This window comes from Natrix helvetica (genome assembly GCF_964273705.1).
Source record: "Natrix helvetica genome assembly, chromosome: 4".
Classification (NCBI taxonomy): domain Eukaryota; kingdom Metazoa; phylum Chordata; class Lepidosauria; order Squamata; family Natricidae; genus Natrix; species Natrix helvetica.
This window is the reverse complement of record NC_138550.1, coordinates 143362152-143387183: the sequence shown is the minus strand read 5'-3', so window position 1 is coordinate 143387183 and position 25032 is coordinate 143362152. Positions and strand designations below refer to the sequence as shown.

Genomic DNA, 25032 nt, shown 5'->3' with positions numbered 1-25032 from the left:
CAGTAAATACCACCTCTGACTGGCCCCACCCCATCTATTCTCTGCCTCCCGAGTCCCAGCTGATCCGGAGGGAATGGGGATTTCGCAGTAACCTTCCCCTGGAATGGGAAAGGAATGGAGACTTTACAGTATCCTTCCTCTCCCATGCCCACCAAGCCACACCACGCCCACCAAGCCACGCCCACAGAATCAATAGTAAAAAAAATTAATCCTACCACTGGTTTAGTAGTGGAATAAATGGGGTACTGTTATGGAGTAATATCACTGCATTGTTTATGATATTTCCACTCATGGCATTGTCGATAAGTAGTGTAGTGCTTGGAGTCAGAACTTCCAAGACAGCCAGGAACACATGTTGCTTCATATATTCTTACTTCTACTGCTAATTTGGTGTTGAGACGTGATACTGACAGGTGGTAGCATCTCTAACAAGCAGCAGCATCAGAAGACCAGAGACTCTACGGACTCTGTAGTTACCCTCTCTTTCCCATGCCAGCTTTCTCTCCAGTTCCTTTCAAGAGAAGAGAAGAGAAAGCTGCCTTTAGACATAGGCATGGAACAAAACATTGCATTTTCCAGCAGCTCAGAAGTAAAGGAAATGTCAGGTTTGAATGGAAGGCACAACTTTTGTTGTTGTTGTTTTTCTTTACAGAATTATGGCTCACAACTACAGAACAGGGCAATTACTGCCTAAGGAAAGTAGAGAAAGATTTTTTTTAAAACCCTTGAAGTGTGAACTTTCCCTTCTGCCTGCCCTCGGACTACATTTTACAGAGACTTTTGTCATTAAAATACTCTTAGCGACACAACTAAAAGAGCCATTACTCACAGATGTCTGTTGCTATAGCAATAGAAGAAAAAGGCAGTGTGCTATTCAGACTTAGAAAAATAATACACATTATCATATCTAAAAGGATTGTCCCTTTTTTGTTTCTTTAGGGTAAGGCCATTTCAGAAGACAAGGATTTTGTGAATGTTGTAACAAGGATCAACTACCATTTGAGAAGCTTTTTTAATGAAGGTTGAAATGATAGAAAGGTGGAATTAATGATGAGGAAGCAAAGCGTGTAACTTATAAATTTTGTCCTTTTATCAGATGAGTTCCACATTTGATGGTTTCTGAAAATCTTTCTTGTATGCATGGAATGGAACATAATTTCCTAGAAAACAGCAGAAATACCACCAGATTAATTCTTTTAACCTTTACCTTCCAGTATTTCATACACTGTAGGTTATGATTTCAGAAAAAAACACGATATAATAAATTTGTTAACGGCGCTGTATGTGTTAGAAATATACAACACATGCCACATGAGCTATCATTTACTGCAATGGCAGAATAGAAATGCCACAAAATCACATTGTATTCGTATCTCTCTCTTAAACTGCAATGTTTTTTAAACATGATTTGCTGAGCAACTTTAAACAACAAACTGCATTTCCCCCCCCCCCCTGTTTTGTCATTGTTCCTGAATCTGTGGGATAAATGGAAAAATAAGAGGAGTGGGAGAGGAAAAATCCAAGTCATGAAGCATGAACCTAGAACTATGTCGCCTACAGTCTGACCTACGCATAGTACACAAAGTTATCTGCTACAACATCTTACACGTCAACGACTACTTCAGCTTCAACCACAATAATACGTGAGCACATAATAGGTACAAACTCAAGGTAAACCGCTCTAAACTTGATTGCAGAAAATACGACTTCAGCAACAGAGTGGTCAGTGTCTGGAATGCTTCTGTTGTTACAGCCTCAGACTCTCACAGCTTCAATCTCAAATTGTCTACTGTTGACCTCACCCCATTCCTAAGAAGTCCATAAGGGGGCGTGCATAAATGCACCAGCATGCCTACCGTCCCTGTCCTGTCTCCATTTATTTGTACCCATTTCCTGTGTTCATGTTTATTCTTATCCATGGTATCTTGTACATGAGTGACAAACTAACTAACTAACTAAATAAAAATGAACATCTAGTTAGATTTCCAGTTTCTTAGCTACTATTTCTTCTCAGGCCCTTCTTTTCCTGATACAATACTTAGTGTTCTGTTGTGGCCCAGCAGGAGCCGTTGGCGCTGCCACCAGACTCCAACAGCGAGGGTCCTTATGAGTCGGCTCTGGAGGATGTGGAGGACACTGGATGGGGTTCCGACTCTGAGCAGGGATCAGAGAGGCTGGTTGGCCACCAGAAGGCGCCTGAGGCATGGAGCAGTGGTGAAAGCCAAAGGGAGTGTGTTCCTGACATCATGCCTTGGAGCAGTGGGGAGGAGACAAGGGAGTGGTCTCTGGATGCCCGGCAACGGAGAGCTGATAGACGTAGAGAACAGCTGCGCAGTTACAAGAGATGATTGGACTCAGGTGATTGTAATCAGGCTCCTCTCAAGGCTATTTAAGGAAGGACTTTCTGAAAGCTGTTTTTGCAGGAATCAACTTATCATTAGAGTTGGAGACGCTCTCGAATCTGTGTCGTACCTCGGCAGGCTGGATTGCTGCCACGGTGTTATCTGTACCTTGGCAGGCTGGATTGCTGCCAAGGTGTTATCTGTACCTGGATTGCTGCCAAGGTTTAAACTGTGTGTAAATAAAACATCTTGTAGAGACCTTGTTTCGGAGTGCTTTGGTATACGAGAACGGGGGTCAGAACAGTGTTGTATACCCAAACTTTCAGCCTGTCCCTGGAAAAGGAAAATCAAAAGACTTGATTCAACCAGTAATTATTTTTCACTTAAAAAAAAATCAAATAAATATAAATAGTCCTCAGCTTACAACAATTCATTTAATGACTATTCGAAGTTACAATGCCACTGGAAAACGTGACTTATGACCGTTTTTCATACTTACGACCATTGCAACATCCCCATGGTCACATGATCAAAATTCAGACACTTGGCAACTGACTCATATTTATGACGGTTGCAGTAAACCGCGGTCATATGATCACCGTTTGTGACCTTCTGACAAGCAAAGTCTATGGAGAAGCCAGATTCACTTAGCAACCGTGTTACTAACTTAACAACCCAAGTGATTCACTTAACAAGCGTGGCAAGAAAAGTCATAAACTGTGGCAAAATTCAGTTAACAAATATCTCATTTAGCAACACAAATCATTGTGGTCATAAATCGAGGACTACCTGTAGCATAACAAATATGCACTGTAGTTTTAAATGTATGTGAACTTCATAGTTTTGAATTAAAATGGAATTGTTACAATAGTACTTGCTGTGCTGCTTTCATCTTATTCGTAGAAATTCAACCATAGCATCTTTTGTTTATTTTGAGATCTTAAAAGTGATAGCTATGTCCTAGGGCAGGTACAATATGTTTGTGTTAAATGTACACATGACTCTTCTACAGATAACCCTGGCATATCATGACCCAAGAGAGCTGTTAACTGAGAGCTGAACAATGTTTTCTGGCCTTGTAGGTCTCTCTAAATATAGACCTACAATCTGTCAGTTGTTAGAAGAAAACAATGCTCTCCTGACTTGCCACAGCTTATGCTATTTCCTAAAGACCCTGTATATAGGACGGCCAGCTCTAATTGGTATAGAGAATTTAGGTGGATTAGATTTTAGATTACTACCCTTGCCATACACACACACACACACACACACACACACGGTAAAGGTTCCCCTCGCACATATGTGCTAGTCGTTCCCGACTCTAGGGGGCGGTGCTCATCTCCGTTTCAAAGCTGAAGAGCCAGCGTTGTCCAAAGACATCTTCGTGGTCTTGTGGCCGGCATGACTAAATGCTGAATGCGCACGGAACGCTGTTACCTTCCCACCAAAGGTGGTCCCTATTTTTCTACTTGCATTTTCACATGCTTTCGAACTGCTAGGTTGGCAGAAGCTGGGACAAGTCAACGGGAGCTCACCCCGTTATGCGGCGCTAGGGATTCGAACCGCAGAAATGCCGACCTTTCTGATCGACAAGCTCTGCATCTCAGCCACTGAGTCACTATGTCCCATGCTACACACACACACACACACACACACACACACAGAGGCAGGTATATCTTGTTGCACTATGTTGGCAGTGCTAATGCTTCAAATAAAGCCAGAAGTTTTTGAGACAGCCTTCTCTTTCTCCGTCCATTGACAACGAAGAAAAATACATTTGCAGGGGCAGTGCAGAAGGAAGGTGGATATTTTTAGAGGGCCACCTTATCTCATTGCAAAAATCTAGAATCACTTGATGAAATCAGAATTATTTTTCTCGAGTCTCTTTAGGTCAGCCCTTCAAGGTAGACCAGACTAAGAAACAAAGACATGCATGCTAATACTCTACTACTTTTATTGTAAACCTATAGTAACAGAATCTTACAAGTCTGAATCGCTGCCTTTATCCTTAAGAAAACTGGAGAGGGGGGCGGGGGGAGTCTAGTCCAAGATGCTTAGTTGGGTTACAATTCTGGCCTGGACTCTGATTTCATTTTTCTGACTGTTGTCTTGGTGGTGTCAGGTTCCTGGAGCTGCCAGGTGGCCCTTCTTTCTCCTGTTCTGTACTTCCCATTACACCGCCATCTAATGGTTGTCCAGTGTTTTGCACCACAGATCTGGTTGTTTGACCTGAAATAAATATCTGGATGATAATTTCATCACAAGAATCATGTCCACACTGCCAACTCTTACATCATGCTTTGACCTATGGAGGTGGGAGGATGTCTACAAATACAATAAGTTAATGGAGACAGTTACCTCTCATGCTGTTTTCTGCCAATTTTCTCATCTCAGCTGTACTTTGGGATATTCCGACTTCCAAACTCAGGATGGGATGACTGCTTCCAAGTTACTATTGAAGCTTAGAAAAATGGAGTTGATTTTTTTTTTAATTAAAAGAGTTTTGTACAAACAGATTTTCCCCCTTTTCACCCCCCCGCCATACAATGTAAATCTCATACAAATGCTATACCCCCCAACCCCCCCGCAAAAATTCACATTCAAATATTATACCAAATACTTTGCCCCCTCCCCTCCCCCGTCTTAAAGTAAATTACTCGTAACCCCTCTCCTCCCAACAAACACAATATAAATTTCTCTTAGATTAATAATAACACATTGATCCCATTTTCTAAGCTAATTTAACATCTATAACTTTTAATATAAATTTCTCCTAGAATAACAATGTTTCGTTAATCCCATCTTCTAATTTATTCATACATATATATTGCCCCGCCCTCCACCCTAACCCTCCCCCACCTCCCACACAAACCCACCCCCCTGACTTCCGCTGTATACCACTCTAACAATTCCAAACATCCCATATATTATTTACTCTGATCATCTATCAATCTAAACATTCTTACCTAAAGGCTACATAATAACTCCTAGTCTGGTATTTATTCTGTATATAATCAATCCATTTTGCCCACTCCTGTGTATATTCCTCCTGTTTCTGAGCTTTTAAGAAAGCTGAAATTTTTGCCATTTCGGCGAACCCCGCCACCTTCTGAATCCATTGATCAATTGTCGGTAAAAAATCTTTTTTCCAATGTTGCGCAATCAACAACCTAGCTGCTGTGACCATATACAAGGCCAATTTTGTTTCCCCTTTGGTGAAATCCTTAGCTATACCCAATAAAAACATTTGCGGAGTGAATTGTATTCTTTTCTTAAATACATTCTGCATAACCCACCATATTTTTATCCAAAAAGCTTTAACCTTGTTACAAGTCCACCATACATGAAAAAAGGTAGCATCTAGACACCCGCATCTCCAACATTTTGGTTGAACATTTGGGTACATGCATGATAATTTTTTAGGATCTAAATACCATCTGTAAAACATTTTATAAAAGTTCTCCCTTAAATTCTGTGACTGTGTAAATTTAACATTCTGAACCCATATTTTTTCCCACGTTTCCAACATAACCACTTCACCAAAATTCTGAGCCCATTTAATCATACAATCCTTAACCAATTCACTTTCTGAGTCTCTTTCTAACAGTACATTATATATTCTTTTAACTTGTTTTGGGCCGAGTTGATTTTTGAAAAGCATGATTAGAAGGCACTTCCTTAGGTCCTCTATCTGCTGCGCAAACTTCTCTGCATAATCATTTTTTCCTGTCACATCTTCATATCCTTGTACTATCGCCAGCCTACAGCTGGGGCAACTAAAATAATATTCTTTAACCTTCCGGTTCCTTCTTCTGACATGTTTTCCCATGGGTATCATCTGGCATTCTTTGTCAGTTATGTGTTTCCTCGTGTGAACTGCTCCATTCCTATTGGTTACTTTAGGTTATTGTGGGCACACATTCATCCCCTGAAGGGCATTGCCCTTCACAGCTATTTTGACAAGAGTGACTGGCATCCTGAATGTGTCCAATGGTCTTATGAAGACTTTTAAACCTGTGGTGCTTATCTTTAGTCCTGTACTCCACAGAAGATGCATTTATACTGAGGAAGAAAGCTAGGCATTTTATCACCTGTTAATACTATACAATTTCCCTATTGTTTCTACCAACAATCGTTTTATAATGGCCACTTTTTTTTACTGATTTTGTTACTTCACTACCCCCTAGTGCCATTTTCCTTACTCCATGGATGAATTCTAGACACAGCGGCTTTGAGACACAGCCACTCATTGGCAACACTGCCATTCCCTTAAAGTGTTAGTCAGCCAACTCATTATCTTTTCTTAATCATAGTTTTTGATAAAAGTTTTAAAATAATACATGGTAATACAAGCCAAATTCAGAAGAGAAGGAGAAAATGAAAAGAAGAGAAAGTGCAGAGAAAGAAAGGAGAAAGAGTTAAAAAGAAAAGTGATATAATTAAAGAAGTGACTTCTGATTTTCATCACAAAAAGTACAAGTAAAGTACGTATTTCTTTTCTCCTTATAAAGTTGCATTCATATATCTCTACTTCCCTTCACCCATTCTTATCCATTTGCAAATCCACAAGTCATTAATGTTTTAATCCACTTATCAGCAAAAAGTCTGCAAAGGGGTTCCATAATTTGGTCAGTAAATGTTTAATCCTGGTCAAATAAATTGGCTTTACATTCCTTGCTTTGGCTTCTAACAATATTTCGATTCATTCAAATGCTGTCTTTGGTTTTAATCTTGTTTTCTTTTCTAGGTTTATACAGATAGACATGTCATTATGTCATTAATTGACAAACAGTTTGGTCGACTGGTTAAGGCATTAGGCTAGAAACTGGGACACTGTGAGTTATAGTCCCACTTTAGGCATAAAAGGCAGCTGGCTGAATTTTGACCTGTCTCTCTCTCTCTGTGTGTGTCTTTGTCTCTCTTTCTCTCTGTCTCTCTCTGTGTCTCTCTCTGTGTGTCTCTCTCTTTCTCTGTATGTGTGTGTCTGTGTCTGTCTCTGTCTTTCTCTCTCTCTCTCTCTTTCTCTGTTCTCTCTGTGTCTGTCTGTCTGTCTGTCTGTCTGTCTGTCTCTCTCTCTCTCTCTCTCTCTGCCTACCTCACCCCAAACTGTGGTTGTGGTGGGGAAAATAGGAGGAAGTAATATTATCTGTATTAACTATCTTAGTTATTTATAAAAGTAATGAAGGCAGGTTCAAAATAAATAAATACATTTCTCATTAAAAAAATTCTCCTGTGAAAGACTGTATGATTACAGGGCTGCCTCTTGTGTTTCAGCAGCGGGGCAATATTTGTTAACTTCTGTATTTATGGACTTTGCACATGAAAAGTCAAAATACTCTCGTGTTTTTTTACTTCTCCTAGGGCGGGACAGGCGAGAGAGGCCTTGGATAGAAAGGCTAACAATTCTCCAGTTGACAATTAGTCACTAAAGGAAGTCAGGAAGTTCATCCTATCCTATCATGACTGACTTGGATTTTAAATTAATTTTCCCTCCTGGTTTGTAACTATGTACAACAGAGCAAATTAAAGTAAGTTCTGGGCAAGAAAAATGGACGCATATAGGAGCAAATGCAGTTTTTGGAGCACAAAAGAAAAACGGATTGGGTGAGTAATGCCAGCACTGGGAGAACTACCAAAAGGTTAACAAGAATGTATGTAGAAGAATAAATCATTTATGTTCCTGTCAGTTTCCGTAATACAATCCCCTCTGGGACTTGCAACAATTAACATAATGTGGTGAGGATTTATCTGATTCCCACAAAAATCCCAATTTATCAGAGGGACCTCAAGAACTAATAATTACACGGAAGGAAAAATAGCAATGAAAAGATTGGTACTATATAAAGGTACATATATTTTTATGCTGTAAAATTGCCCTGACTAATCTCATGTTCACCAGATACACTGAACTTTTGCCTGAACTATTATGACTGAGGATAATGAGATATACTGTTCAATGAATCTAGTTATCTTGATTATCTTAGAGATTGAACATTTGTAGAAAAACATGTCTGTGTCCTTGAGACATTGGCCATCTGCCAAAACAGCAGCAAATAACAGAGCTCTTAAAATGACCTATAATGCTCAAAGTTCCTTAGAAGCAGAATCTCTAACAAAATTAGTACCCAGTAGAATCATGCTATTTTCATGCTGGCCCCATGCGGAAAGCATTCTTTTAATTTCTTGAAACGTTTCTCGTGTTTCTACAGTGGTAAAACTGATGAAAATTAGATGGTGCCTTTCATCCAATCATTGGGTCATTATGTTAGTAAGTGCAGCTATCATAGCTCTCTTTTTTCCTGGCTAGATGCAGGACGTGAGAAAGAAACAGAAAACATTTTGCTTCACCAAAGAGTAATCCTAAAGACACTGCTTTTCATTTATCTTCTGCATTATATGAAACTAAGGAGGGAGGGAGAGAGAGGGGGGCTGTCTAACAAAACCCAAGCAAGTGAGCAAGTGAAATTTAGCCCGACTGATTCAACTGATTTCATTTAAAAAGGTGCTTGTGAGTAGGTACTGTATGTGGATTGTCTTTCATTGTTTTCTTCTATTCCCCTTTCCCCAATAAACCCCTTCTTGTAGACAGAATTTTGGTCTATTGGTTTTAAAAAGAAATTTCTCATTATAAACCTCTTCATATGTAAACTTGCATGGTTGCGGCTTGCCCCTTAGGGTATCTATAAGCTCCAGATTTTTTTTATTTTAGACAGGAAGTTATAAAACACTGTCATCTTTTTTTTAAAGTTTTTAAAAGGCAAACTATTTGTGAAAGATCTAAAAACTCACCCTTTAAACAAATGAGGCTGTGTCAACCCTTACCGGTTGGAATTCATCAATCTTTTATAGGACCCCATCAACGCTGTTGACATTATCATGATTTGCAGCTCATAGCAATCACCTTCAGTCAAACACTATTCAATAGAAGAGATCTATTGCTCTGTAGCTCAGGGTTGAACAGTGGAGTCCTTGGTGCTCACTGAGCTTGGTTGCCTGCTTGCAGATGTTTCATTAACTGACTTGTTGACATCATTATCCAACTAGCTACCCCGCCTTACTCAACTAAGTAATCTCATCTTCATCAGCAGGCACCAATTAATGTTTAGCTATCTGGCGTGGATGGGATGCATTAGTCCAGGCCATTCTACAAACCAATTCACAGGAAAAGAAAACACATTTTTTTTTGTGTTATGTCTATGTGTATATCTGAGAGTGACTTCCTCGTTGTACTACGGTATGAAACCTGCAAAATTACGAGGCAGTTCAGAATAAACTCAAGCACACAAACCACAAAGAAGAGAATCATTTGCTAAACTCAAAAAATGAAACAGCATTCCAATACGGTTAAAGCTGGAGGAAAATAAAGTTTTTGATGTAGAAAGAGACATTTTTTAAAAAATTTCTTTACTGATAAACTTGCAATGCAAGTTTGCAACCTGTAGTTTTTACAACAGATTGTAAAGCAAACAGGCTCTTAAACCAAGGATCTTTCACTGAGACCTAAACTCTGCAGGAAAGTAATAACGAAACAAAACAGAGTAGGAAGGGACCTTCTAATCCACGGGTGTCCAAACTTGAGAACTTTAAGACTTGTGGAATTCAACTCTCAGAATTCTAGGAGTTGAAGTCCACAAGTCTTAAAGTTCCCAAGTTTGGACACCCCTGTTCTAATCCAACTTCCTGCTCAAGCAAGAGATTCTATACTATTCCAGGCAAATCAATGTCCAATCTCTTCTTGAAAACCTCCAGTGATGAAGCACCCACACCTTCTGAAAGCAAGCTGTTCCAATGATTAATTGTTAATGGATTCATCTTTCCCAGAGTGCTTTAATTCTACTTGACTATCCTAGGAAGTTAAAAAGTTTGTGTTTCCTTTTTTTTCTTCTGTCCCAACCCTTCCCCCTTTACTGTCTAACTGTGTTGCTGCCTTTTCAATTTCAAGCTCCAGTGTCTTATCATTTTTGTAAACATTAGATTTTCAGCTGAAGGTCTGGATTAAAAATGCTTGAAACAAATAATTGCATGGTTAGAATTTCTGCTTTTCATATTAAAATTTATTTTCTTTAAAAGTCAGTTACCAACTTATACATTTATGTCACCAGAAATAGGCAGGGTAAAATGGGGAAGATTCTTACACCACCTGTTTGTTTCTGTTTAGATTGTTGCTTTGTCAACCCATCATGCCTCTGCAATTTACACCAAAAACAACACAGGAATTCAAAATGTGGTTTGAATTGGCTGTGTGGGGGAAACACCTGGATCTAAACAGACACACATAAGTGGGTGTGCAAACGTTTTGGCCATCTCAGTCAAAGCTTATCAGTTCTCAGCTACTGTATTTCATCTTAGTTCATGTTTATTCTAGATCTCTAGATTCACTTTTCAGCCTCTTTTCTACTTTTGGTAAATGTATGCAATAAAAGAAATATTATTCCCTTTATATCTTTGCACAAAAATAAAAAGACTGCATCTGGAAGCAGTTTTGGCCTGCATTTTCACAATGGAAGCTAAAGGCTCTTCCAACGTTACCTTGCCATAGCATAGAAAATGACATCTGTCTCCAAATACATTACTATGTTGTTTTTTTTAATGCAGTACGTTTTGCTTCCCATTGTAAACTCCATTTGATGACAAAAATGTATTTGTAGCGGAAGGAAAATATTTTGAAAATAACATTGATTTTCTTTTTAATGAATAAAGAAACATTTGAAATGTTTCCAAAAATATATTCCTGCACAGATATTCTTGAGTACAAATTGTTCAACTAGTGTTTTTGTTTTGAAATATTACGTTACTGTTTATCCCACTGCTTCTTCTACCAAAGTCAACATATGTTGTTCTGAAAAGGAGGAGCTTATGTGGCAGTTGATACTTTTGCCGCTGGACAGCCCTTTTCGACCTAAGCCGTCCCGAACAGACGGTGGCAGGGAAGAGTATGTCCTGCTGATCTCAGGGACACTGCAAAGTCCCTGATTGATCCAGGAGAATCTCTTTTTGCCAGAGACAGAAGCTCAGCCATTGATGCTGCTGAAGTTGGGACAGCTCCAGAACGGGAGGAAAACGGAAAGAGAAAGTATGTCCATCTGGAGAGGAAATCTTATTATTATAAAAGAGACTACACCAAAAAAAATTAAAGCTAAATTAAATTTGAAAACAGAAGAGTATGAGCGGCGAAATTAAGCTACATTAGACAGTGTGTTATCCTTTTTTTAATTTTCTTTTACGGATGGAACTTTTGCAAATGTTTCCTATTCTTTAAATTGAACAGATTAGTTTTTCTTATTCTATTTTTTATATATCTATGGATTAAAATCTTTTTCCTTATTTTTATAATGCTGGATTGGATGGGGTTTTTTTGCTCCATTTAAGAATTTTGTTTTCTTTAAGCCTGGAATATAAAGAAGATATAAAAGAAATACAAAGAGGGCTGTAATAACAGAGGGAAAGGAAGTAACACTGCCACTTGGAGGCTGGATGCTTGGAAGGCTTGGAAATATTGTCTTTTTTTTCTCTTTCATCATTTGACTTTGCATTTCAAGGTTCCTCAGCTTGTTTACAGAGAGTGATAGTGAGAGGAGCATGGGTTGTTTATACAGGTGCTCTTCGGGAGCTTAATTGGCAGCTGGAGTGGAGCGAAAACAAAGCCTTGTCTTGAAAGATTATAAATGAACTTGCTTTAAATTTAATAAAAAGTTTTGAATGCCAGAGTGGCAGTGTTTACAAGTTGGAAAAATGTCGCAACATGAAAAAGAAGCCTTAACATTGCAAAAGTTTATGTTTGAAATTCAAAAATTATTAGAAGTAACAGAGAAAATTGAGAAGAGATTGGAGAACATAGATCGTAGAACAGTAAAATTTGATGGAAAAATTGAGGATGTTCATCAAATGAAGAAAGTGGAGGTCAGAGTTCTAAAAACTGAAGGAAAAAATAAACAAAGAGACAAGAAAATTGTTGATACTGACAGTGAACTGTGAGTGGTTGGAAATGGAAAGAGTGGAATATGGAAAGGGGAGCTAGATGGACTAGAGCTCTACCCCAGATTTCAAAGTATAGAAGAAGAAAAGAGAGAAGAATTGATGGAACTAAGGAGAGAAACTTTGTCAGAAGCATTAGTGATAACTAAAGAGAAGCTGACCAAAGAAGCAGATGGAGGGTTTCGAGTTTATACAATATATGCAATAAGTAATAAGTTGCGAAGAGAAGTCCATACAAAACTTACTAAGGAAATAACCAGAATACTAATGCCACAAATGGCAAGAGACATAAGACTGCAGTATTACTGAAAAGACACAGGTTGATGTAATGAAAGGTTATAATAAAAAATTAAGTCAAATTTAGTTAAATTTAGAGCATTATGTATAATATGAAGTGATAATGGATGAATAATTGATTGATAATTATAATAATGCATGCATATATATATATATATATATATATATATATATATATATATATATATATATATATATATATGTTTGATAAGAGGAAATTTGATATAAATTGCAAATGGTGACTACGAAAGGAGGTTTAGAAACTCTGTTATTAAATATAACCAATTTATATTTAGAACATGTTATCAAGATGTAATGTTACTGGATGATATTGGGAAGAGCTAATGGAATGCCATTATGTGGTTTGGCTTTAAATCTGGAATATTTTATATAAAAGGACGTAAAAACAATGATAGTCAAATGAAGGTTGAGGTATGATGATAGTAATATATATAAATATATTTGATTTAAAACATATGATTTGATACGAATTGTAGGTGATGACTGTGGAAGGGATGCACGGACGTTTTTGTAACCAATCGACACACTTCCTACAATTTGTAATGGAAGATGGTTTTGCATTTTTTGTGTCTGTGTTTTGTCTGTTTGCGTTTATTCAAAAATAAAAAAAAATCTTTATAAAAAAAACATGTTCTCTTCTCCAGCCCCAACACCAACCCACATAACTTTTGTTTCTCAAGAAACATATTGGGCTAATGCAAGAAAGTTTATCTCCAGGATCGCCCAAAAGCATCAGAAGTACAGATGGTTTCTTAAACAAAACTACTAAAGTGCTCTGCCTCTAGAAGGTGCAGGTTGTTCTTAGCTTCTAATTCATAATGTCTATGGAGATTCTCAATCATCTAATTGTTGGAAGAAATGTCTATCTGGGTTCAGTTCCAAGTGGGAAGAAAGACACTGGAAACATGGAGACTGCTTGGAAAGCTGGTTTAATGGTGGACAGGACCACATGGTTTAAGGTCTTGGGCAAAAAAAGCACATGGGTGAGAGAGGGAGAGAGAGTTATGCCCTCTCTTGGGCCCCTTGGAGCTTCCTGTTCCTGTGCAAGAAATGCACTCAGATTGGTTGTCAGATTCCTATGGGGTCCTGCAGGGCAGTGGTGGGTTGCAGGCGGTATGCCCCGGTACGGGCATACCGGAGCCTGCCCAGAGCACCAAATACCGTTCCGGTACGGTGACCCGGAGGGCCCACCCGCTTGCCCAAGCTCCTTACCGGTCTTTTAAGTCTTTGGCGCTTCTGTGCATGTGCACAGCACATACAGTGCTTGTGCGATGCTCTGCTGAGCAGCTGGAGCGTCGCAGAGGCTCGCAGAGGTGATAAGACGCATGCGCGCACTGCGCGCGTCCCTGTGGACAATTGGAACGGGATCCGGAACCCACCACTGATGCAGGGGTAACTCTGTAGGTTGACTTGAGTCCCAGGCCTGGTTGAATATTGCTGGGTGATGATGTAATGAAGGCTTTGGGCAATTCCTATTATGGCTTAATAGCTTTGTCCTGGTTTGGATCTTGAGTGGGGGCTAATCCTATCATGTCCTGAGGGCCATGTTTTTTCTTTTGCAGATAAGCTGGCCCAGCCTTCCTCTTGTAGATTTGTTGGCACCAAAATACCTCCTGGGGGTTGGGCAAGGAGCTGAGGCTCTGAGTTTATGTCTTTAGAAACATGTTTCTCCTTTAGGGAAAATATAATATTCTGCCTTTTTAATATTTCCTAGAATATTTCATTTTTCTAGGAGAGGGGTGGGTGCTAACTTACAACACAAGTCATGGATGATTCTCAAAGACGTCCATTTGTCTTTTGGAAAAAAGCATCTTTCTAACTCAGAAGTTAAGATTTGAAACCAAGCAAGTTAAGTCGGATTCATTCCTAGTGGCTGCAGGTAGCTAAAAATGTAGGACCTCTTTCAAGTAAGTCACATGTCCTATTCTTTGGGCAGCAATACAGAATTGTTTGCTGTTTAAATTTCCCAGTCTAACTTACACCTTTCTACTTCCTGGAAATCTTCCATCTACAGTAAATATTTAACTTGTCCAACCCTGCTTAACTAAGAAGCCCAGACAAGATTACTATCCCAAATTATTACAGATTCATGATGATTCTATCACTTGTCTAATCTATTATCTTATATGATCTAGTATAGAGAAACTTCATGATAGCAATTTTCTCAATATGGGCAAATTAATTACGTTAACTCTAAGGGATTTTTCTGCCTCTCTATATTAGCTTCTACTTGTTGTGAAACATAACTGTAAATGCACACAGAGATACGTCTATACACTTTTATTGTATCCTATGCATTTGTATTAAAATTCCATACCCAAAATTGTCTACTTTATAGACATTTCTTGGGCAACACACAAAAAAAACTTTTTAGATTTACAGTACCCCTGGATTACCATCTCCAGATATTAGATATTTCATCTGAATTACCTTTTTTTCCTATGAGGTTTGCATAACATGCTATGCACAACAATTGAACTGTATTATCATCAGCTCCCCACAATACACCGAACCCAAAGATTTCCATTCATCTGTAGCCTAGTTTCCCATGCCATGCAAAACTACAGCCTCTCTCCTTTATCTCTGAATAGTAGGAATTCATTTAATAAAACTGCCAATATATCAGAGGAGCATTAAAGCTCATGGGGGACAAAGGGAAAGAACAGACTGGGAGAACTAGTCATAATCTGCGCTATATTAAGAACCTCAACCTATTAAGAACCCCAGCTTGACGTCACTCATGTTGGGGGTGCCTGTGGTGGCCAGAGTGCTCTGCCCGTGAAAATGGGCTTTCGAGCTCTGTTTTCAACTTGGGAGTGGCCTTCCCTGGTGGCGCGTGGTTCATGGCCATCCTGAACTGTTTTCGGCTAGGATGGCCTCCTGCAACCTTCTGACAATGAAAACAGAGCAAGCGGCCTTCCTGAGCTCAGTTTTTTCTGGCAGAGGCACCGTGAGCCAGTCCTTCGCTGTTTCCAGGGTGGCCCCATGGATCAGATCTAAGCACCCCGTGGACCAGCTCTGGCTCCTGGGCCTTGAATTTGACACCCCTCTGTTGCCTCTCCTGATTTAAAGCACTGAGCTTCTGAAACATGTAACTCAGGAGTGAAATCCTCCTGGTTCAGCCAGGTTTGGCCGAACTGGTAGAGACTATTGTCCTTGGTTCTGCGAACCAGTAGTTAAAAAAAAAGCTTCCGAGGATCGCACGGCTCAGCTGTGAGCTGCGCAATTGTCGGAAGCTTTTCCCCTGTTTTTTAAAGCATTATTTTCCTGCCGGTTCGGGCGAATAGGCAGATAAAAAATGCTTTAAAAAGTGGTGGTAGGGGGTGCTGCGAAAGAAAGATAGACGGGGAGGGAGGGAGGAAGGGAGAGGGAGAAAAAGGAGAGGAAGGACCACAAACCTGGCACCAGACATAGCTTCAGAGGATACCTTGAAAGAACACAGCAATCCAGGGCTGGAAATGACCTGGAAATGACCTGCTTCGGAAGGACATTGTTAAAGTGAGTTTCTGTCTTTTGACACACACCCAAATCGCAGGACTACATAGCCACACCCACCCAGTCACATGACCACATCAAGCCATGCCCGCAGAACCGGTAGGAAAAAAAATTAGATTTCACCACTGATGTAACTTATAACCATATTTGATTTCTATGAAATCATTTAAATGCTCCTAGAAAATACTGCTAGTGTAGTGAAAGATATGCATTAAGTATGCAACTTCATTAAGAATTAAAATAGTATTCAGCCAAGAAAAAAAAGAAAGATCATACCTTAAAAACTTACCAACTGCATTTTAATATGCTATTTTGCTATTTTTATCATGCATTAATCAGATCTAAGTACAACTCATAAGAAGTCACTGTTCTACTCTATCTGCCCTGATAAAACACTGCTTGGAATAATGTGTCCAATTCTGGTCATCAAAATTTAAAAAGAACAGTGACAAATTGGAGCAAGTTCAGAGGAAGTCTACCAAGACCGTGAGCGTGAATGGGCTGGAAATCAAGAGCCATGATGGACAGTTAAAAGATCTGAATATGTTGGGACTACGGAAGAGAGAAAAACACAGATGTTACAATGCCCCAGTTTACAAAGTTTGGCATGACTTCTACTCCCTCTTGGTGGAGGAGGGTGGGTAGGATTTTTCTATTTTCAGATTGTGTATATACTGCATGGTGTTTTCAGTTAATATTGACCACCAGAAGGCAGTACGTAACTAATCCTTATGGGGGACCATTAGAGTTATTATAGCCAGATCTTATTCTAGGAGCTATCATACCTCATACAGTACATGAATGTATGATAAAATATAAATCTTAAGAGAACTTAATAGAACGTAGACTGTTTTATACCATTTTATCAGAACTCTGCCATACCATTCAACATCTGGACCTGGATAACTCCGGAAACTAATGAATTGCATATAATGATCTAAAATGGAATGTTAATGAGTTGGAAGAGGGTTTGAGGCAACAGAATAAGATCTGGCTATGTACAAGTAGTTTTTGCCCTCCCCAGGTTTCAAAAAAGCCTCTGGAGGCTGGGGAGGGTGAAAAACAGCTCCAACGGGCCAACTGGAAATTCGTTCCCGAACATCTGGTTGGGCCATTGGGGCCGTTTTTCGCCCTCCCCAGGCTTTAGGAGAGCATCTGGAGGCTGGGGAGGTCAAATAACGCCCCCAAGGAGCCAACTGAAAGTTTGCTCCTGAAACGGGGAAGGCCGTTTTTCACCCTCCCCAGGCTTCATGATGGGATCGCACGCATGCGCAGAAAAGTGGGGAGATTGAGTGGGCATGTGATAGTGTGTGTGTGTGCAACTTTGGCATGTTGTAAGAAAAAGGTTTGCCATCACCAACCTATACTATTTCAGATAAGTGACTCTCTAGTCTCAATTTCCACTGAGCCTCACCACCTTTTCTAAAGAAGCCCCTTTTGACATTAAAAAACAACAGCTGTATAATTGCATTCGTTTTCATGAACACATAAGAAAACACAGGAGTTTAGTCCTGAGAAAGAAGTAGGGAGAGCCAGAGACAAAGAAGAGAAAGAGAAAGTTACCCATAGTAATCATAAACAAAGCTGACGGTGTGATACAGACATTCTTTCGATGACATGATTGAAGAAGTGTGGGGAAAGACGAGGCTTGACACGCTGAGGAACGTCCAACTCAATTTTATTAGATTTAAACAACAGCAAGTAATACAGGAGAGAATCTCCGTTCCTTTGCCTGACAGCTATTTATACGAAGAGCTGTCAGGCCGAGGAACCAATCAGGGAAACGGATCAGCCCGCCTTCAGCCATGCCGCGCCTGATTGGCTAAGGCGCAGCATGGCTGTTGCTGGCTGACAACAGAGGGAATCCCCGGTCGTATGTCGGGGAGGAAGGAATATAACACTCCTTCCCCCCTAGCGAGGACGCATGCGTGACAGCGGAGCATGCATAGTCGCTAAGATAGGCAGGGCGGCGTCGGACACGCCCAGAACGCCTCAGAACTGGGCAGATCGTCGGAGGAGGAGGTGGTGTCCGTGGGAGCTCCTCCCTGAAGGGAGTGGAGCTCCGGGCGCCATCTTGAAGGCCTATCTCAGACGGAGGCGGAGACTCAGGAGCAGGTAGGCAGGGCCGGGGTGGCGCGGCCGCTGGCGGGCTTGAGTCAGGGAAGTTTGAATCGTTCTTAGGGAAAGGCTGGCCTGATTGAGGGAAGGCCAATATTGGGTGCAATGACGGAACTGGTAGCCCAACGGGGGCTGGGACGATGGACGGCTGTGGAAGGCGGAAGGCGCCTGGAACAGTCTCTGTTGAAACTTCTTGCGGCCTGGGCAACGGCCACGGCGGGGGAATCGGGTGCGGCGCCAACCCCAGGGCCTCTGGTGGAATGGTCGAGGCCGACCCTGCGGGGTTGTTGTGTGGATCCGAAGGTTCGCGACGCCTTAACTGATCCACGTGGCGGCGCCAGTCTGCACCGTCGGCGGTCCGGACCCTGTAAGAGCAGGGGCCGGTTACAGAAGTGACGGTGGCAGGCACCCACTTAAGATCCCCGGAGAAAGCCCTTGCCCAGACTGGATCGCCCTCACGGAAGGAACGGGGAGGGGGTCCCAGGTTGCTCGGCTGTGCCTCAGAATAGGTTGGGTGCAACCTATCTAAGGTGGTCCGCAGGCACCGGCCCATCAGCAGCTCAGCAGGGGTTTTCCCTGTCAGTGGACACGGGGTGGAATGCTGAACCAGTAGGTAAGCAGCCACCCTCGTGGGCCAGTCGCCCTTGTCCATTCGTCCAAGGGCGTCCTTGGCCGAGCGGACAGCGCGTTCCGCCCGGCCATTGCTGGCCGGATGATAGGGAGCGACTGGGGCGTGCCGGATGCCCTGGGAGGCCAGGAACTCCTGGAACACGGTGGACGCGAACTGAGGCCCATTGTCCGACACAACGACGTCTGGCAAGCCGTGGGTGGCAAACAGGCGCGTTAATGCTCGGACAGTGGCCTCGGCTGTGGTGGAGGACATGAGGATGAGCTCCACCCAGCGCGAGTAAGCGTCCACCACGACCAGGAAAACATGGCCTCGGAAGGGCCCAGCGTAATCCAGGTGGAGGCGAGACCATGGGCCGCGAGGAATCTCCCACTCCCGCGGCGGGGCCGCCGGAGGCGCTGGACGGGAGACCTGGCAGGTCGAGCACCTGGCAACCCAGGTAGCTATCTCGTCGTCCAGACGGGGCCACCAGACATAGCTGCGCGCCAACGCCTTCATGCGCGCTATGCCAGGGTGGCCCTCATGGAGGCGAGACAGCACCTGTTCGCGCAGTGTGGGTGGAATGATCACCCTGTCCCCCCACAGGAGGCACCCACTGTGAAGGGACAGCTCTAACTGCCTGGCCTTGTAGGGGCGGTGGTCATCGGACACCGGCCCCCCAGGCCACCCCCGCAGAACCCAGGTCATCACCTGGGAGAGGGTGGGGTCGGCCAGAGACGCTGCCGCCACATCGCCCGCAGAGAGCGGCAAGGCGAGGTCTGCAATGGCCAAAACAGACAGGCAAGGCACTGTCTGAGGGTTGGAGACGGGCAAGGGGCAGCGGCTGAGGGCATCAGCGTGCCCCAGCTGCTTGTCAGGGCGGTAGACCAGGGCATACGAGTATGCCGCTAGGAACTCCACCCAACGTGTCATCCGGGGTGACAGAATGGGAGGGGTCGGACGGTCACCGGCCAGAAGCCCAAGGAGCGGCTTGTGGTCAGTGAAGAGCGTGAAATGCCGTCCGTAGAGGTACTCGTGGAACTTTTTAACCCCGGACACGGCAGCCAGAGCCTCCTTGTCGATCTGGCTGTAGTTTCTCTCCGCTGGAGAGAGTGTCCGGGAATAAAAAGCTATGGGGGCTTCCGAGCCGTTGGGGAGGACGTGGCTCAGGACAGCCCCCAAACCCACGGGGGAGGCGTCACACGCTAGAGTCAGGGGCATCCTGTCACTATATTGGACTAGGACTGCCTCTGACGTCAGCATGTCTTTGACAGCCGCGAACGCATGCGCTTCGCGGCTGCCCCAGCGCCAGGCCGCCGATCGGTCGAGCAACCGATGCAGCGGCTCGGCTAGTGACGCCTTGTGCGGCAAAAATGGCGCGTAGAAATTTAAAAGCCCTAAGAACGACTGCAGCTCCGCCTTAGAGGCGGGGGTGGGGGCGTTCTTAATGGCTGCGACTTTGGCAGGGGTGGGGTGGATTCCGTGGGCATCTATGGAGAAGCCTAGGAAGTCCACTTTAGGCACAGCAAATGAACATTTGCTGCGCTTTAATTTGAGACCCGCGCCCCTAAAACGGTCGAGGACCTTTCCCAGTACTTCGAGGAGTCCTGAGCGGCTGGATGCAGCGATCAGGACATCGTCGAAATAGGGTACAACGCCAGGGAGCCCATGGAGCAATCGCTCCATGAGGCTCTGGAAGATCCCCGGGGCCACGGAAACGCCGAATTGGAGGCGGCGGCAACGGAAAGCCCTTCGGTGGGTGACGATAGTCTGCGCAGCCGCCGCTTCGTCATCCACCGGGAGCTGCTGGTAGGCCTGCGCCATATCCAGTTTCGCGAAAATACAGCCCTGCCCCAGGGAGTGGAGCAGGTGCTGTACGACAGGGACTGGATAGGGGTTTGCCTGAAGGGCCAAATTGATGGTGGATTTAAAATCGGCGCAGAGGCGTATGGAGCCGTCGGCCTTCACAGGGACCATTATTGGGGTCTCCCAACGTGAGTAGTCAACTGGCTCCAACACGCCCTGCGCCAGCAAACGGTCAATCTCCTCATCAACTTTGGCCCTTAAGGCAAAAGGCACCCTGCGGGCCTTCAGCCTGATGGGAGCAACCTGGGGATCTAAGTTAAGGGAGATGGGGGTGCCCTTGTATAGTCCCAGCTGGCCGTCAAATACGTCCGCGTAGGCGGAGATGACAGCGGCTACGTCAGGGGGCGTGTCTGAGATGGAGTGCACCCCCTGCACTGAGAGCCCCAGGGCGGGGAACCAATCCAGCCCCAGCAATGCGGGGAGGGGCTTCTCAACTACTAGGACTGGCAGGCAACCCGAAAACCCCCCGTATTCAACCCTGACCGTATAGCAGCCCAGGGTTGGGATAAGTGACCCCTGATAGTCCCTGAGGGCCACGGGGCTGGCAGTCAATTGGCGTTTAAGGACGCCGGGGCACAGTTTGTGAAAGTCAGCCCAGGCAATTATGGAGCGGGACGAGCCGGAGTCCACCTCCATTACGCAAGGCGCGCCCTCAATGAGGACTGACGCCTTGATTCTGTCCGCACCTGCGGAGGCCTGGTAGATCGCCTCAGCAGGGGCGGCTGCTGGGCCTGGCTCCACGGCGTAGCAGCTGGCTCTCGTGCGCGGCTGGCGGCGGGGCTGCTGCGGTCCTGCTGTCATCTGCTGGCCCGTGGCTCCTTGGGGTGGTGGTGGAGGCAGCACAGCTCGGCAAACTTGGGCCAGGTGCCCCTTTTTTGAACACCGGCGGCAGATGGATGCCCGGAATGGGCAGGCGGACCGGTCGTGGCTGCCCCCGCAGCCAAGGCAGGTTGTCAACGTCAGGCGCGGAGGTCGCGGATTGCGGCGTCTCTGCAGTTCTGCCAGGCGAGCCACGAGCTCTTCCTCTTCTTCAGCCGGGCTCGGCATGGGCACCAGCTGATCAATGAGGCAGGTGCGCGCTGGGAGAGATGGAAACTGGTGGCGGTCCATCTCAGCGGTGGATTGTTCGGACAATTCCACCGCCCGTGCCTCAGCGACCGCCTCGGCCAAGGTGATTTCTGGCCGAGCCAGGAGACGCCTCTTCAGCCGGAGGTCCTTGACTCCGCTGACGAATTGTTCCACCAGGTTGTCCTCCAAGTCCAGGAACTCGCAGGGTATAGCTGTGGTCCGCAAGGACTGGAGGAACTGGCTGACGTCTTCGTGCGGCTTCTGGACGCACTGACGGAATGCGTACCGCCGGGCAATTTTCGATGGGGTCGGGGCGTAATGTCCCTTCAGCTTGGCCATCAGCGTATCCCAGTCGAGATCGTGGACTGGTAAAGGGGCTGCCAACGCCCGAGCGGCATTGAACATCGGGGTTCCGCAGCTACTGAGGAAGAAGCTGCACTTTTCCTCCATCGGGATACCCCTTTTCCCGTTGGCTCGCAGGAAGCACTCGAAGCGCTCCAAAAATCCCGTCCATCCTTCTCCATCGGTTCCGAAGGGAGCGAACGGAGGAAGCGAAGACATAGCGGCTTGAAGTTGTGCGGCTCGGGGAGCGAAAACTCAAGCGGCTGTGTGTTGAGGTCGGGTTCCGTCAGGGTCGTCGCCTCAGGAGTATCCCATCCTTGTCGCCAGTGAAGAAGTGTGGGGAAAGACGAGGCTTGACACGCTGAGGAACGTCCAACTCAATTTTATTAGATTTAAACAACAGCAAGTAATACAGGAGAGAATCTCCGTTCCTTTGCCTGACAGCTATTTATACGAAGAGCTGTCAGGCCGAGGAACCAATCAGGGAAACGGATCAGCCTGCCTTCAGCCATGCCACGCCTGATTGGCTAAGGCGCAGCATGGCTGTTGCTGGCTGACAACAGAGGGAATCCCCGGTCGTATGTCGGGGAGGAAGGAATATAACAATGATAAGCATCTTGATGTCTGCATACTCTGTGAGAAGTGGTGTTAAATGGCAGATGAAAATATGCTCAATTTAATTTATCGCGATTATTGGTTTCCATGTTCATGCAAATATCCAGTTGTATTCACAACATTATTCGGAATGTTGATATGCCTATTTATGTCAGCCCTGAAGATTAATAAATACTCTTAAAAATGTTCAGAATATTCCCAACTATTAATTTATCTTGTTGAATTTATTTGGTATTAATGGTAGTCGTTGACTTATATCAGTTCCTTTAGTGACCATTCAAAGTTACAACGGCACTGAAAAAAAGTGACTTATGACCATTTTTCACATTTATGTTGCAGCATCCCCAGAATCACGTGATCAAAATTCAGACTCTTGGCAACTGACTCATATTTATGACGGTTGCAGTGACCTGGGGTCATTTGAACACCTTTTGTGACCCACTGACAAGCGAAGTCAATGGGAAAGCCAGATTTGCTCAACAACCCTGTTACTAACAACAACTGCAGTGATTCATTTACCAACTGTGGCAAGGAAAGTCGTAAAATGGAGCATAATTCACTTAACTAACGTCTTGCTTGGCAACATAAATTTTGGGTTCAATTGTGGTCATAAATGGAGGACTATCTGTAGAAATAAGAAATATAAACAATAATAGCCATATTGATGAGCAAGAAAGAGCAGTCAGTCCAGTGGATAGTATGTTTATTAAGATCAAGAAAGATTGCAGAAGAGTAAGGTAAAGATTCCCCTCGCACATATGTACTAGTTGTTCCCAACTCTAGGGGGCGGTGCTCATCTCCATTTCAAAGCCAAAGAACCAGCATTATCCGAAGACATCTCTGTGGTCATGTGGCAGGCATGACTAAACGCTGTTCCCTTCCCACCAAAGTGGTCCCTATTTTTCTACTTGCATTAGTACATGCTTTTGAACTGCTAGGTTGGCAGAAGCTGGAACAACTAACGGGAGCGCACTACATTATGAGGCGCTAAGGATTCGAACCACCGAACTGCTGACCTTTCTGATCGACAAGCTCAGCATCTTAGCCACTAAGCCACCACATACAGAAATGTAAATTGTCCAGATGTTTTCAGTGGTGAAGACCTTATACTGTATAAATCAGGCTAATGTTTTATCCAAGAACTCCACTTTAAAGTCACTCTTAAGGTAGAGACTCAAGGCTGAATGCTGTAATCAAACAATCCCCAACCTTTTGGGCACTAGGGACCAGTTCCACAGAAAACAATTTTTCCATGGCCCGGGGAGGTTGTGCTTTCGCATACTACCTAGATCCAACACATGGGCAGATGAAACTTCACTAGCTTGTGCAGCCCCATTCCTAATAGGCCACAGACCAGTAGTAGGCCGTGGACTGGGGATTGGGAACCCTTGCTGTAATCAATGGAATATTTTGAGAATTTATCAAGGGAAGATTGCCAATGTTACTTGGTCTGCAAAATCTCCTTTTGCCTCTGTTGATCAAAGCATTGCAGGGCGAATATGCTAACCGTAACCTATTATTCCTTGTCCATAAATACTAGCTTAACTTGTCTTTGCATGACTAATGATGCTTTGTATTTTTAATTTGCATATTAAAACAGTAAAATATGGAAAGAAGCAAGCAAATACATATATCATTATTGAACTTACCCTCGATTATCTGCTTTGTTAACCTGAAACATTTTGGAAATGGTTTGTCGTTAAAGTTATGAGTGTGATGTACAGAGTGGGATATTATGTTCAGATGAATATCTTATCAGCAAATTATCCTGCAGTCAATAATAAAACCCCATATGTGGGTGGATCTGAATTAGATTGTTTTTAATTAATTTATAGTTTTGATTCCCATTTTTATACTTCCCATTTTTTATTAAGAAAATAACCAGTGTTGCTCACAGGAATAACCCACCAGGACTTATATTTTTAGAAGCAATAACAATGATACTATCTGGCATCTTTTCAAGTTTTGATTTACTCTTCAAAGTGTTGATGTACCTGGTAGATGCATTTTCCTAGCAATAATACACCGTTTTGGGCAATACCAGTTATTATTCAAAATGTTTTGGTTTGAGTTGGTGTTGGATAGGTAGATTATCACTACAGTTGGAACTATTGCACATAAAGCCCTAGCCCAATTTTCATGCCTGTGCCTAATTATAAGCCCTACCCAAAAATAAGCCCTAGTTAAGCCCCGCCCGCTGTCTGGTTGTACCAGGTGAAGCGAGGCATGCGTAAAAATCAAGCTAGAGTGGGAGTGGGGGATGGAGTTGACCCATGTGCCTTGCAC

General features: G+C 43.7%; 1 protein-coding gene and 1 long non-coding RNA gene across 3 annotated transcripts in view; one reads left to right on the top strand and one right to left on the bottom strand.

Moving 5' to 3' along the window:
- Nucleotides 1–1453: 1453 nt before the first annotated feature.
- Nucleotides 1454–9615, bottom strand: LOC309391570. Of its 2 annotated transcripts, XR_014175312.1 has the most exons (3): nucleotides 9132–9615; nucleotides 4701–4803; nucleotides 1454–2675 (listed from the first exon to the last, which is right to left on the bottom strand). It is a non-coding gene; the product is annotated as an uncharacterized lncRNA (long non-coding RNA). The 2 variants fall into 2 exon arrangements; XR_014175313.1 differs by lacking the exon at nucleotides 4701–4803.
- The window catches only part of TP53INP1 (tumor protein p53 inducible nuclear protein 1), a 75877-nt gene continuing 58535 nt past the window's right edge, over nucleotides 7691–25032 (top strand). Inside the window, exon 1 of the mRNA XM_081952168.1 lies at nucleotides 7691–7946. The gene's annotated coding sequence lies outside the window, so the exon portion shown is untranslated. The remainder of the gene's footprint in view (nucleotides 7947–25032) is intronic.